Source organism: Cebus imitator, unplaced genomic scaffold (genome assembly GCF_001604975.1).
Source record: "Cebus imitator isolate Cc_AM_T3 unplaced genomic scaffold, Cebus_imitator-1.0 Scaffold16, whole genome shotgun sequence".
NCBI classification, from domain to species: Eukaryota; Metazoa; Chordata; class Mammalia; order Primates; family Cebidae; genus Cebus; species Cebus imitator.
This window is the reverse complement of record NW_016107331.1, coordinates 1,668,915-1,681,613: the sequence shown is the minus strand read 5'-3', so window position 1 is coordinate 1,681,613 and position 12,699 is coordinate 1,668,915. Positions and strand designations below refer to the sequence as shown.

The window sequence follows — 12,699 nt, the reverse complement described above, 5'->3', positions numbered from 1 at the left end:
TCATTTGTTTATTCACACACCTATTAAAGGATATTTAGGTTGTTTCCAAAAACTGGAAACAACCTAAATATCCAAATGCAGTATATCCGAACAATGGAACACTACTCAGCAATAAAGAGCAAACAAAATTATTGATAAAAGCAACAACGTGGAGCAAAAGCATCATGTTGAATAGAAAAGTCAGTCTCAAACACTTTTCAGCAATAAAAAGAAATAATCATGATAAAAGCAATAACGTGGAGTAAAAGTATCATTTGGAATAGAAAAGTCAGTCTCAAAGGTTATATACTATGTATGATTCCTGTTGTGTGATATTCTTAAAACAGGGACAGAGAACAGATCAGGAGTTTCCAGTGGTCAGGGGTGGGAGTGTGTGACTATAAAGGAATCGCATGAGGGAGCCTAGGTGGTGATAAAATGGTTCTGTATCCTGATTCTGGAGGTTACACAAATCCAAGCATCTGTTTACATTCATAGAAATGTACACCAAAAAAACAGTCAATTTTATACTGTTAATATAAAGATAAAAATTTGTTACTGGTTTCTCAGGATTCCAGAACAGACACAATCATACAACCAAGATTCAAAGACTCTCAAACTCATGCTAGCTTACTAAGCCACTCCATGTTCCAGCAAAGACTGACACGTTTTATATCAACAAGCAGAGTCCTCAGATCACAGTTCTAAAACAGAAGTTTTTTTACAATCAACTTAGAATAATCTGTTAAGATGTGGAGAATTCTCATGTAAAATACACAGAAATACATATGTATATTGGGTTTAGAGTGTGCTTTGAATTAGACAAAGTGACAGACGTCTTGGGTTGAAGATGCATTGCCCTTCGACAATATTCATGAATAACAATACACCCAGTAGATCACGATCAGTCAGTACAAACTCAGACATCTTTAAGTCATAATTGAACACGTGGGATATCTGAAGATTTGCTCTAGCTATAAAGTTTCAAAATGCTTTAAAACAAGCCACTAGATCCAGAAAAACTAATAGTGCTTCCAGAGTTAATGCTTATTCTACCCCATTTTGTTTTCCAAGCCCCTTAGGATATGTTAGGATATGTCCTCTCCAGTTTCCTTTTTTTTTTTTTTTTTTTTTCAGATGGGGTCTCACTCTATCTCTGGGGCTGGATCTTGGTTCACAGCAACCTCTGCCTCCCAGGTTCAAGCAATTCTCCAGCCTCTGCCTCCCAAGCATCTGGAATTACAAGCGCCCACCACCACATGGGCTAATTTTTGTATTTTTAGTAGAGACAGGGTTTCGCCCTATTGGCCAGGTTGATCTCAAACTCCTGATCTCAGGTGATCTGCCTGCCTCAGCCTCCCAGTGTTGAGATAACAGGAGTGAGCCATCGCCCTCAGCCATCCTCTCCAATTTCCTGACCACTGTGAATCAAAGTAGGGCAAAGCAGTAAACCAAGCTGAGGGAAAATCCCAAACTAGGCAAAACATACATAGCCAAACTAAAGTAGGGGAGAAAAGAAGGAATCCTCCAGTGTAGAAACAAAGGTGAAAGGCAAAGGCAAAGCAAAAAGCACAGTAACTAAGGTTCTAACATCCAAGGGTGGAGGGCTTTGGATCCCACGGTCTTGGCCCTGTGCAGGGCACCAAGTTGGAACCAAGATCCATGCATAACATCGAAACATATGAAGGGTTACCACCTCCATGCAACAGAGACTAGAAAAACTCTGCCCCAAATCCACCATACACCAGGATAATTTCCAATTGCAACAGAAATTTTAATGTTCTGTTGTACTGATAATTATTACAATAATATCAAATACTTCTTATAATATTACTATCAGTAGTAGTAATTATAAAATTATAAAGTATCTTATTCCTCTTCTGTTTATTTCCCAACAATTCCATTTCCCTGATTGAAGGATAGTATCAAGTCACTTAAAAAAATAAAATAGACAGACCTGAGGAAGGTGGCCGATTAGGAGCAGCTCAGGATTGCATCTCCCAGAGAAAGCCCGGAGGGTGAGTGGACGCCGCATTTCCAGACAGATTTTTATTACCAGGAGATTCCCAGGTAGAGGAGCCCCACGGGTTGCCAGCACGGCTGTTTCGTCTGGTGAGACTGTTTTGGCCAGCGCCATGGCACGGCAGTTCGTACAGAATACACGGGTCCAGGCACCGTTTTAGCGGGCGATTGGAACTCCTGGGATACAGAGTCACCCACTCAACTGATTAAAAAAAGGGAGCCAGGCCAGGAGATTCCCTGGCAAAAAAGGAACAAGAATCTCAGCGTGGCTGTTGCAGGTACAGTGGGTCACCACATGGGAAATCACACAGATCCCAGCACCTTTTCAACAGACAACTGGAACACCTGGGACACAGAGTCAACCATGCAACTCAAAAAAATAAAGGGCTCTGAGGCAGGGAGCCAGGTGATCAGGCTCGGCTGGTCCCACCCCCACAAAAAAACAGCAATCTGAAATGATCTGGATTGAGAGTTTCACGGCAAGCACAGGTGAACCCGGGAGGGTCCAGCTCTGTGGGGGAGGAGTGTCCACCATTACTGAGGCAGTCCACCACTACGGAGGTAGTCCACCATTGCCAAGGCAGCCTGCCATTGCCAAGGCAGCCCGCCATTGCCGAGGAAGCCCACCAATACTGAGAGAGTCCGCCATTATACAGGTGGGCCGCCATTGCCAAGGCAGTTCTAACTATACCCATATAAACAGGACTGCAGGGAAGGTCACATGGCAGCTGGGTGGAGCCCACAGCTGCTCAGCAAACTTTTTGCAAGCAGACAGTGACTAGGCTGCCTCCTGGCTGGGCACGGCAGCCCTGAAAAAAGGTAGCAGCACAGCAGAAACAAATAAATAAAGCCCTAAATCCCTGCAACAGAGCACCTGGGATAAAGGGAAAAAGAAAAAAGGGATTTATGAGTTCTGCTGCAGCAGACTTACACGTGCCTGCCCAGCAGCTCTGAATGAACAACAGAGCTCACAGCTCAGCACCTGAGCTCCTATAAAGGACAGACTGTCTCCTCAGGCAGCTCCCTGACCCCTGTATGTCCAAAGAGTCACCTCATAAAGGAGACCTTAAACTGACATCTGGCGGGTATCCTTCTGGGACAAAGATAGCAGAAGAAGAAACTGGCAGCAACCCTTACTGTTCTGCAGCAGCTGCAGGTGATCCCAGGCAAGCAGGACCTCAGCAGTCCTACAGCAGAGGGGACCTCAGCAGTCCTACAGCAGAAGGGCCTGAATGTGAGAAAGAAAACTAAGAAACAGAAAGAAATAGCTTCATCATCAACAAACTGGATGTCCATTCAGAGACCCAATCTGAAAGTCAACAACTACAAAGACCACAGGTGGATAAATCCACAAAGATGGGAAGAAACCAGCACAAAAAGGATGAAAACACCCAAAACCAGAATGCCTCTCATCCTACAAAGGATCACAACTCCTCACCAGCAAGGGAACAGGCTGGATGGAGAATGAGTGTGATGAATTGACAGAATCAGGCTTCAGAAGGTGGGTAATAAGAAATTTCTCTGAGATAAAAGAACATGTTCTAACCCAATGCAAAGAAACTAAGAACCATGAAAAAATATTTGACGAAATGCTAACGAGAATAAACAATTTAGAGAGGAATATAAGTGAATTGATGGAGCTGAAAAACACAACACAAGAACTTTGCGAAGCATGCACAAGTTTCAACAGCCAAATTGACCAAGCATAGAAGAAAGGATATCTGAGGTCGAAGATCAACTCAATGAAATAAAATGAGAAGGCAAGATTACAGAAAAAAGGGTAATAAGGAATGAACAAATTCTTCAAGAAATATGGGATTATGTGTAAAGATCTAATCTATGTTTGATAGTTGTACCTGAATGTGATGGAGAGAATTAATCCAAGCTGGAAAACACTCTTCAGGATATCATCCAGGAAAACTTCCCCAACCTAGCAAGGCAGGCCAATATTCAAGTCCAGAAAATACAGAGAACACCACAAAGATATTCGTCAAGGAGAGCAACCCCAAGGCACATAATCGTCAGATTCACCAGGGTTGAAATGAAGGAGAAAATACTAAGGGCAGCCAGAGAGAAAGGTGGGGTTACCCACAAAGAAAAGCCCATCAGACTCACAGCAGATCTCTCAGCAGAAACCCTACAAGCCAGAAGAGAGTGGGGCCAATATTCAACATCCTTAAAGAAAAGAACTTTAAACCCAGAATTTCATATCCAGCCAAACTAAGCTTCATAAGTGAAGGAAAAATAAAATCCTTTACTAACAAGCAAGTACTCAGAGATTTCATCACCACCAGGCCTGCTTTACAAGAGCTCCTGAAAGAGGCACTAAAAATAGAAAGAAACAACCAGTACCAGCCACTCCAAAAACATACCAAATGGTAAAGAGCATCGACACAATGAAGAAACTGTATCAACTAACAGGAAAAACGGCCAGCTAGCATCAAAATGGCAGGATCAAATTCACACATAACAATATAAACCCTAAATATAAATGGGCTAAAAGCCCCGATCAAAAGACACAGATTGGTAAATTGGATAAAAAGCCAAAACCCATCAGTGTGTTGTATCCAGGAAACTCATCTCACATGCAAGGATACACATAGGCTCAAAATAAGATGGAGGAAGATTTACCAAGCAAATGGAGAGCAAAAAACTGCAGGAGTTGCAATGCTAGTCTCTGATAAAACAGACTTTAAACCAACAAAGATCAAAAGAGACAAAGAACGGCATTACATAATGGTAAAATGATCAATGCAACAAGAAGAGCTAATGATCCTAAATATATACACACCAAATACAGGAGCACCCAGATACATAAAGCAAGTTCTTAATGACTTACAAAGAGACTTAGACTCCCACACAATAATAGTGGGAGACTTTAACACTCCACTGTCAATATTAGACAGATCAAAGAGACAGAAAATTAACAAGCATATCCAGAACTTGAATTCAGACCTGGACCAAGCAAACCTAATAGACATTTACAGAACTCTCCACCCTAAATCCACAGAATATACGTTCTTCTTAGCACCACATCACACCTACTCTAAAATTGACCACATAATTGGGAGTAAATCACTCCTCAGCAAATGCAAAAGAAAGGAAATCATAACAAACAGTCTCTCAGACAACAGTGCAATCAAGTTAAAACTCAGAATTCAGAAACTAACTCAGAACCGCACAGCTTCATGGAAACTGAACAACTGGCTATTGAATGTTGACTGGATAAACAATTAAATGAAGGCAGAAATAAAGATGTTCTTCGAAACCAACGAGAACGAAGACACAATATACCAGAAACTATGGAACACATTTAAAGCAGTGTCTAAAGGAAAATTTATAGCAATAAATGCACACATGAGAAAAAGGAAAGATCTAAAATTGATACCCTATCGTCAAAATTGAAAGAGCTAGAGGAGCAAGATCAAAAAACTCAAAACCTAGAAGAAGACAAGAAATAACTGAGATCAGAACAGAACTGAAGGAGATAGAGACACAAAAAAACCTTCAAAAAATCAATAAATCCAGGAGCTGGTTTTTCGAAAAGATCAACAAAATAGACCACTACCTAGATTAATAAAAAAGAAAAGAGAGAATAATCAAATAGATGCAATAAAAAAATGATAAAGGGGATATCACCAGAGATTCCACAGAAATACAAACCATCATCAGAGATCATTACAAACAACTCTATGCTCATAAACTAGTAAACCTGGAAGAAATGGATAAATTCCGGAACACTTGCATCCTCCCAGGTCTAAACCAAGAAGAAGTCAAAACCCTGAAGAGACCAATAACAAGGGCTGAAGTTGAGCAGCAATTAAAAGCCCAGGTCCAGATGGGTTCACAGCCAAATTCTACCAGACATACAAAGAGGAGCTGGTACCATTCCTTCTGAAACTATTCCAAACAATATAAAAGAGGGAATCCTTCCCAAATCATTTTATAAGACCATCATCATCCTGATACCAAAACCCGGCAGAGACTCAACAAGAAAGGAAAACTTCAGGCCAATATCCATGATGAACACAGATGCAAAAATCTTCAATAAAATACTGACAAGCCGATTGCAACAGCACATCAGAAAGCTTATCCACCATGATCAAGTAGGCTTCATCCTGGGGATGCAAGGCTGGTTCAACATACGCAAGTCTATAAACGTAATTCACCACATAAACAGAACCAGAGACAAAAACCACATGATTATCTCAATTGATGCAGAGAAGGCCTTTGACAAAATTCAACAACCCTCTATGCTAAAAACCCTCAATAAGCTAGGTATTGATGGAATGTATCTCAAAATAATAAAAGCTATTTATGACAAACCAACAGCCAATATCATACTGAATGGGCAAAAACTGGAAGCATTCCCTTTGAAATCTGGCACTAGACAAGGTTGCCCTCTCTTACCACTCCTATTCAATATAGTATTGGAAGTTCTCGCCAGAGCAATCAGGCAAGAAAAAGAAATAAAGCGTATTCAAATAGGAAAGGAGGAAGTCAAATTGTCTCTATTTGCAGACGACATGATTGCATATTTACAAGACCCCATCATCTCAGCCCCAAATCTCCTGAAACTGATAAGCAACTTCAATAAAGTCTCAGGATACAAAAATCAATGTGCAAAAATCACAAGCATTCCTATACACCAATAACAGACTTAAAGAGAGGCACATCAAGAACGAACTGCCATTCACAATTAATACAAAGAGAATAAAATATCTAGGGATATAACTAACAAGGAATGTAAAGGACCTCTTCAAGGAGAACTACAAACCATCGCTCAACGAAACAAGAGAGGACACAAACAGGTGGAGAAACATTCCATGTTCATGGTTAGGAAGAATCAATATCATGAAAATGGCCATACTGCCCAAAGTAATTTACAGATTCAGCATTATCCCCATCAAGCTACCAATGACCTTCTTCACAGAACTGGAAAAAACCACCTTAAACTTTATATGGAACCAAAAGAGAGCCCGCATAGCCAAGTCAATTCTCAGCAAAAAGAACACAGCTGGAGTCATCATGCTACCGGACTTCAAACTATACTACAAGGCTACAGTAATCAAAACAGCATGGTTCTGGCACCAAAACAGAGATATAGACCAATGGAACAGAACAGAGGCCTCAGAGGCAACACCACACATCTACAACCATCTGACCTTTGACAAACCTGACAAAAGCAAGCAATGGGGAAAGGAGTCCCTGTTTAATAAATGGTTTTGGGAAAACTGGCTAGCCATGTGCAGAAAGCAGAAACTGGACCCCTCCCTGACACCTTACACTAAAATTAACTCCAGATGGATTAAAGAGTTAAACATAAGACCTAACACCATAAAAACCCTGGAAGAAAACCTGGGCAAAACCATTCTGGACATAGGTGTAAGCAAGGACTTCATGACCAAAACACCAAAAGCATTGGCAACAAAAGCCAAAATAGACAAATGGGACCTAATCAAACTCCACAGTTTCTGCACAGCAAGAGAAAGAATCATTAGAGTGAATCGGCAACCAACAGATTGGGAAAAAATTTTTGCAGTTTACCCATGTGACCAAGGGCTAATATCCGGAATCTACAAAGAACTAAAACAGATTTACAAGAAAAAACAAATAAGCCCATTCAAAAGTTGGCGAAGGATATGAACAGACACTTTACAAAAGAAGACACACATGAGGCCAGCAAACACATGAAAAAATGCTCATCATCACTGGTCATTAGAGAAATGCAAATCAAAACTGCATTGAGATACCATCTCACGCCAGTTAGAATGGCGATCATTAAAAAATCAGGAGACAACAGATGCTGGAGAGGATGTGGAGAAATAGGAACACTTTTACACTGTTGGTGGGAGTGTAAATTAGTTCAACCATTGTGGAAGACAGTGTGGCGATTCCTCAAGGACCGAGAAATAGAAATTCCATTTGACCCAGCAATCCCATTACTGGGTATATATCCAAAGGATTATAAATCATTCTACTATAAGGACACATGCACGCGAATGTTCACTGCAGTACTGTTTACAATAGCAAAGACCTGGAACCAACCCAAATGCCCATCGATGATAGACTGGACAGGGAAAATGTGGCACATATACACCATGGAATATGATGTAACCATAAAAAACGATGAGTTTGTGTCCTTTGTAGGGACATGAATGAACCTGGAAACCATCATTCTCAGCAAACTGACACAAGAACAGAAAATCAAACACCGCAGGTTCTCAGTCATAGGAGGGTGATGAACAATGAGAACACATGGACACAGGGAGGGGAACATCACGCATTGGGGTCTGTAGTGGGGAACTAGGGGAGGGACAGTGGGGGGTGGGGAGTTGGGGAGAGATAGCATGGGGAGAAATACCAGATATAGGTGATGGGGTGGAAGAAGGCAAATCGCACTGCCATGTGTGTATCTATGCAACAATCTTGCATGTTCTTCACATGTACCCCAAAACCTAAAATGCAATGAAAAAATAACACAGAAAAAATAAAATAAAATAAAATAAGTTGAGCATGGCGACTCACACCTGTAATTGCACTACTTTTGGAGGCTGAGGCAGGAGGACTGCTTGAGCCCAGGAGTTTGAAATCATCCTGGGCAATACAGTGAGACCCTGTTTCTATAAAAAGTAAAATTTAAAAATTAGCTAGGTATGGTGGCACATGCCTATAGTCCCAGCTACTCAGGAGGCTGAGATGGAAGATTGCTTCAGCCCAGGAAGCCAAGGCTGCAGTGAGCAGTGATTGGGCCACTGCAATCTAGCCTGGACAACAGAGCAAGACCCTGCCTCAAAGCAAACAAACAAAAAAGTTAATATTAAAACATTAAGCCATATAAGTATTTTTTTTAAATGAGTGAATGCCCTATACTCTGAATAGGACAAACTGTCCTAATGAGGACTCGAAATCCAGAAACATTAAGATTAGTGATCTGATTACACAAAAATAAAACACTTCTGCATAACAAATCCATGAAGACATGTGAAAAACTGGAAAAATATATGCAACTTGTATAAAAAGGATAATATCATTAATAAATATAATCAGCCCGGGTGTGGTGGCTCACACCTGTAATCCCAGCACCTTGGGAGGCCAAGGTGGGTGGATCACCTTGAGGTTGGGAGTTTGACACCAGCCTGACCAACGTAGAGAAACCCCATCTCTACTAAAGATACAAAATTAGCCAGGTGTGGTGGTGCATGCCTGTAATCCCAGCTATGTGGGAAGTGGGGCAGGAGAATCGCTGGAACCTGGGAGGCGGAAGTTGTGGTGAGCTGAGATGGCGCCATTACACTCCAGCCTGGGCAACAAGAGCAAAACTATGTCTCAAAGTAAATAAATAAATAAAATAAAATAAATTAACATAAATATGATCATGTGGTTTTTCTCCTTAGCCTATATATATGGTAAGTTATATTAATGGATTTACTATTTATAACCTTTATAGTTGTGTTACTTTTATGTACAAGGTTCTGTATAGTTCATAAGTTGAAATGTGCATATCCTCCATATGCATTCTGCTTTTTTAATTGATGTTTATATTGAGAGCCAGTTTCAAATCCAATATAATGGGGCACTTTACATTTTTTTCCATTTGTTCTGTCAGATTTTGTTGTATGTGTTTTAACACATAATATATATTATTAGGTGTGGACAAGTTTAGACCTGCTACATTTTCTAATGAATTAAATATTTCATTGATATAGTGGCCCTCTTTAGCCCAAATTATACATTTGGCATCATAGTCTAATTTTGTCTTTTGGTTAGTGTTTACTTGTGATGTCTCTTCTATCACTTTATTTTTAATGTTCTCTTTTTATATTTTAGGTATATCCCTTATAAATCACTTTTACAGTAACTCAATTTTTAAATGTATTTTTAAAATAATTTTAAGCTTTATCAGGAAGTGGGAAAATCAAAATACAGTAAAATATTAGGACATCTGTTAATATAACTTACCATATGAATAGGCTAAGGAGAACAATTTTATTATCTAATTCTAAGGAAGAGTCCAATCCTAGTAAAAGTAAAACTTTAAAACTGTTAGTAATATAAGAGAATATCTTTATGATCTTCTTGGTATGGAAAAGTATTTGTTAAACAAGACACAAAGCCCAAATCATAAAAAAGATTGAAAATGTTGATTGTATTACAATTTAAAACTTTTATACAACAAATGATACCTATTAAAGTGAAAAGATAAGCCACAGATTTGAAAAGGATATTTACAACACTTTTTACTGATAAAAATTAGTATCAAGAATACAGGCCGGGCACAGGGGCTCATGCTTGTAATCCCAGCAATTTGAGAAGCCAAGGCAGGAGGACTACTTGAATCCAGGAGCTTGGGAACAGCCTGGGCAACATGGCAAGGCCCCATCACTACAGAAAATTTAAAAATTGGCCAGAGATGGTAGCATGCACCTGGGATGTGGTCTCAGCTGCTTGGGAGGCTGAGGCAGGGGGACAGTTTGAAGCCAAGAGTTTGAGACTGAAGTTTGCCATGATTCCACCACTGCACTTCAGCCTAGGCACCATAGTGAGACACTGCCTCTCCAAAAAGAAAAATTATATATATATATATATATATATATATATATATACACACACACACACACAAAGATTTACAAATCAATATATTTTTAAAACTCAATATAAATACAGGCAAAGGATATGAACACACCATACCCAGAGGAAGAGATAGAATTTGTTAATAAACTTTAAAAGACATTTAATTGCACTCGTAGTCAGGGAAAAGAAAATTTAAAAAATAAATACAACAGTTCCTTCCCATTAGATGAACAGAAATTAAAACACCTGATAATACTAACTGTTGACAAGGAGACAGCACTGGAAAGAATCATATACTATGGCCGCACAAATTGGCACAAGCTCTTTGGAAAGCTGAAGACGCACATATCCTCTTACCTTAGCAATTTCACTCCTCCACATATACCATAAAGAAACAATCACATATTGATACAAGAAAACATATTCAGAAATTGTCCTAACACATTTTATAATTACAAAGAAAAAACTGGAATCAATCTAAATGTTTACCAACAGGAGAAAGGATAAATACTACAAGGCATATCTATACAATGATATACTATAAAGCAATTAAAATGAATAAATTAGAGCTACAAGGAACAGCATGGATGAACCAACTCAATGTTGAGCAAAAAATGTTTCTGACTATATGCAGCATGATATCATTTCCATAAGGCTTAAAACTATGCATATCAAGCTACTCATTTTTAGACATGTATATAGTTAGAAAGGTATAAAGTAGTACAAGGAAACATAAACATTAAATTGAAGATATAGATTTCTCTAGGAGGAAAAGGATAGCAAGAGGTTTCAAGGGGGGTACATGGAATTTTAACTGAGTATTTTTTTCTGAAAACTTTTTATTTTGACATTCTTTTAAATCTTCTAAAATGTTCCAAGGAGAGCACAATAAAGACTTCACCTAGGTGTCCCTTTCAACGTTTTTTTTTACATCATTTATATTCTCTTTCTCTCAACCATTTCACATAAATCATTTTGTGTTGATATTTTTGTATCCCAGGTTGAGTGAAAGTACACAAATATTGAATGTTTTTAATATTTGTGTCTTAACATTGTATAATAAATTTAAAACAAATAACTAAAGATCCACACAAAGGGATGTCATCATGAAATTTCAGAAGAGGAATGACACAAAGAGGATCCTACAAGCTTCCAGAGAGAGAGACAGAAAATAAAGAAGCCGCATAAAAAGAATGTGAAATTAGGATAGCATTGAGAGTTGCTGGAAGAAAGTTGAGCAATGCCTTTAATATCCCGAAGAAAAAATATATTCAACATGGAATTCTATATTCAACTAAACTATCAATCAAGTATTAGGGCAGAATACATATTTTTTAACAGTTTGAAAAATATATCTTGTAGAATCCTGATATGCTTTGGCTGTGTCCCCACCCAAATCTCATCTTGAACTGTAGCTCTGACAATTTTCATGTGCTGTGGGAGGGACTCGGTGAGAAATAATTGAATCATGGGGGCAGTTTCCCCCACACTGTTTTAGTGAGTAAGTCTCATGAGATCTGATGGTTTCACAAACAAGAGTTCCCCTGCACAAGCTCTCTCTTTTGTGGCTGCTATGTAAGACATCCCTTTGCTCTTCCTTTGTCTTCTGCCATAATTGTGAGGCCTCCCTAGCTACATGGAACTGTGAGTCCATTAAACCTCCTTTCTTTGTAAATTGCCCAGTCTCAGGTATGTCTTTATTAGCAGCGTGAGAATGGACTAATGCAAATCCCTTCCTAAGGAATTTATTGTATATATTATTTTGCAAATAAAGGGATTAACTGAGAAATAGGAATACATAGGGCTCAAAAACACCATGGTTCCAACACAGGAATGTAACATAGGAAAATCTCTGAATGACAGCTGTACAGAAGATCCAGAGAGCAATCAGCCCAATTTGGACAAGATGGGAGTATCTGGAAGGGAAGGCTCTAGGGATTAAAAAAAATTCGTAAGATATCTGGAATAGGTATATAACGTCCTTAAGTAAAAATCGTAGTTAAGAGTGGCTCAAGGCCAGGCATGGTGGCTCATGCCTGTAATCTCAGCACTTTGGGAGGCCGAGGTGGGTGGATCACCTGAGGTCGGGAGTTTGAGACCAGCCTGACCAACCTAAAGAAACCC

The 12,699-nt window shown here is 39.2% G+C and overlaps 1 protein-coding gene across 2 annotated transcripts in view; it reads right to left on the bottom strand.

Moving 5' to 3' along the window:
- The window catches only part of RASGRF2 (Ras protein specific guanine nucleotide releasing factor 2), a 255,275-nt gene that overhangs the window by 167,020 nt on the left and 75,556 nt on the right, over window positions 1–12,699 (bottom strand). The gene's annotated exons all lie outside the window — the stretch shown is intronic.